The sequence below is a fragment of the Penaeus chinensis genome, chromosome 1 (assembly GCF_019202785.1).
Source record: "Penaeus chinensis breed Huanghai No. 1 chromosome 1, ASM1920278v2, whole genome shotgun sequence".
NCBI lineage: Eukaryota > Metazoa > Arthropoda > Malacostraca > Decapoda > Penaeidae > Penaeus > Penaeus chinensis.
In genome coordinates this window covers 1,959,036-1,961,535 of record NC_061819.1, presented here as the reverse complement: position 1 = coordinate 1,961,535, position 2,500 = coordinate 1,959,036, and the positions used below count along the sequence as shown (strand labels likewise).

At 34.7% G+C, this 2,500-nt stretch overlaps 1 protein-coding gene across 2 annotated transcripts in view; it reads left to right on the top strand.

Moving 5' to 3' along the window:
• The window catches only part of LOC125026774 (translation initiation factor IF-2-like), a 14,633-nt gene that overhangs the window by 1,884 nt on the left and 10,249 nt on the right, over nt 1–2,500 (top strand). Inside the window, exon 2 of one of the 2 annotated variants that reach the window (XM_047615383.1) lies at nt 708–718. The exons of the other annotated variant lie outside the window; for it this stretch is intronic. The gene's annotated coding sequence lies outside the window, so the exon portion shown is untranslated. The remainder of the gene's footprint in view (nt 1–707; nt 719–2,500) is intronic. 2 annotated transcript variants of the gene reach the window in all.

Below are 2,500 nucleotides of genomic sequence, written 5' to 3'. Positions count from 1 at the left end.
ATTGCCCATGTCCTCCCTCCGCTTGATTACCCATGTCCTCCCTTCGCTTGATTACTAAGCAGTGATTCTAAAACTAGCTTGCAAATGTCTTTTTTTTTTCAGGGGATGTCATATACTCTGTCAGCCAAACCTTAATTATAATCTCATTATTAATCACAACTGTGGTTAGTCTAATGAATGAATATCTACCCACTTAACTGCCTACCTTCCTCTCTACGTCTGTATCGATAACTTCAAGCTAATTACTTAACTATGGACTGTTATATTAGACACAATTAACGAAATTATTAATGAAATGGATATGCTAAGGTTAAGGAGAATGAAGTGTCAACAACTACTGTCAAGTTAACGGGAATTAGACCTTTCAACTAGTAGGTAATATAGGCATAGGTTGTCGGCCTACTGGGGCGTGCAAAAGGGCAGGCAATCCATAGTCGTTTGTTTGGTGTAAGATTTTGGTATTTACTGCTATTTAAGAGGCCGGTTCAAGGGGAAAAAAATCCTGTGTGGGAGAGAGGCGAAAAAAAACAATAAACAGTATGTATGTATTCTAATTTGCGACAAAACGAGATGGTTACGTAGCGGAACAAGACCATAACGTCGACAACAACATTCTTTGGTCTGTTACAAGATCTCCTGTTATAGAACTTTGAGCCTTTAAGATGAAAGCTATGTACATATCTATTTTTTTTTTTCCTAACTCTCAGCTCCGGAAAAGGTAAGTTAGGTGCGGCATTGTAACTCATGGTTTGAGGAGCGGTTCCATATCGGGTGAGTTTCATTATCAAAGCCTGCATGGAATAATTCAAGTGACGAAACTAAGGAAGGCCGAGGCGCGCGAGTCGAGGCTGTCAAGGAACGCTGATCTTCAACGCCCCAAAACAATCACAAATAAAAGGAGAGGGAGAGAAAGAGGAAGAAGGGGGAGGGGGGGAAGGAAAGAGAGAGGACGGGAGGGAGGGGAGGAGGGAGGGAAGGGAGGGAGGGAGGGAGGAGGGAAAGTGAGAGAGAGAGAGAGAGAGATTGAGAGAGATTGAGAGAGAGTTAATTTCTTAATACTACCGTATATATCAAACCAGGAGACAAAACATCTTTTTATTCTCTTTTTACAGTACAATATATATATATGTATATACACACATAAAAAATACATACGAACACACACACACACACACACACACCCACACACACCCCACACAACCACCCACACAACCCCCACACACACACACACACACACCACACACACCCACACACACACCACACACACCACACGCCACCACCACACACACCCACCCACCCACCACACACACACACCCCACACACACGACACAGACACAGACACACACACATACACACACATATATAACGCTAGCCTATATATATGTATATATACATATTCTATATGCAACAATGACTCAAATGAAAACGAAAACATCGAAATTAATAATAATAACAATAATTAAAGTCGGCAATGATAATGTTGATGATAATGATGATTACAAACATGATAACAAAACCGACGATATTGATAATGATGGTAATGGTGATATCATTTACGATAATTTTAATATTTATTATAATTATAACAATGATAATATTAATAATAATGGTTATGATAACAATAATGATTATAACAATTATAACAACCATAATAACAATACTAATAACGATAATGATAATGATGATGACAAGTATAAAAAGATAATGATGGTGATAATTACAAAAATCATGATGATGATAGTAATGATAATAATGATAACAATAAAAATGATAACAATAATAATATTAGTAATAATAATAATAATAATGATGACAATAATTATAACAACACCACCACCAACAACAACATAGATAATGACATAATGACAAGAAAAGAGAGAAAAAGGAGGAAGAGGCACAGACGAACAAGAATGATTAAAAAGCCTCCTCTTCAAGCGACCGCGACTTTCACTTCCCGTTCGGCTCCAAAGAGTTAAGGATTCGCTTCGCTCGCCTCTCGCTGGCCTATAGCCCCTTGGTTAATGGGGGGGGGGGGGGGGGGGGGGCTGGGGTGGTATGGTTTGAGTTGTTGTTGTTGTAGTTGTTATTATTGTTATTGTTATTATTATTATTGTTATTGTTGTTGTATTTTTATTATTACTATTAATACTACTACTTCTATTATTATTATCATTGTTTTTATCATTACTGTCATTATTCTTTATACTATTATCATTATTATTATTACTATTTTATTATCATTATTATTTTATTACTTTTATTACTATTATTATTATTATTATTATTTTTTTCATTACTATTATTACTATTACTATTTTTTTTTTAGTTTTTATTATTATTATCATTATTATTTGTTTCATTAGAAATGTTATACATTATTAACTATTATCATCATTATTTTTATCAGGATATATAATTAAATAATCATTATAGTATTTTTTATCATCGTAAACTTTTTCTTTATTTGCTTCCCTTATTTTATCACCATTACCATTAATCT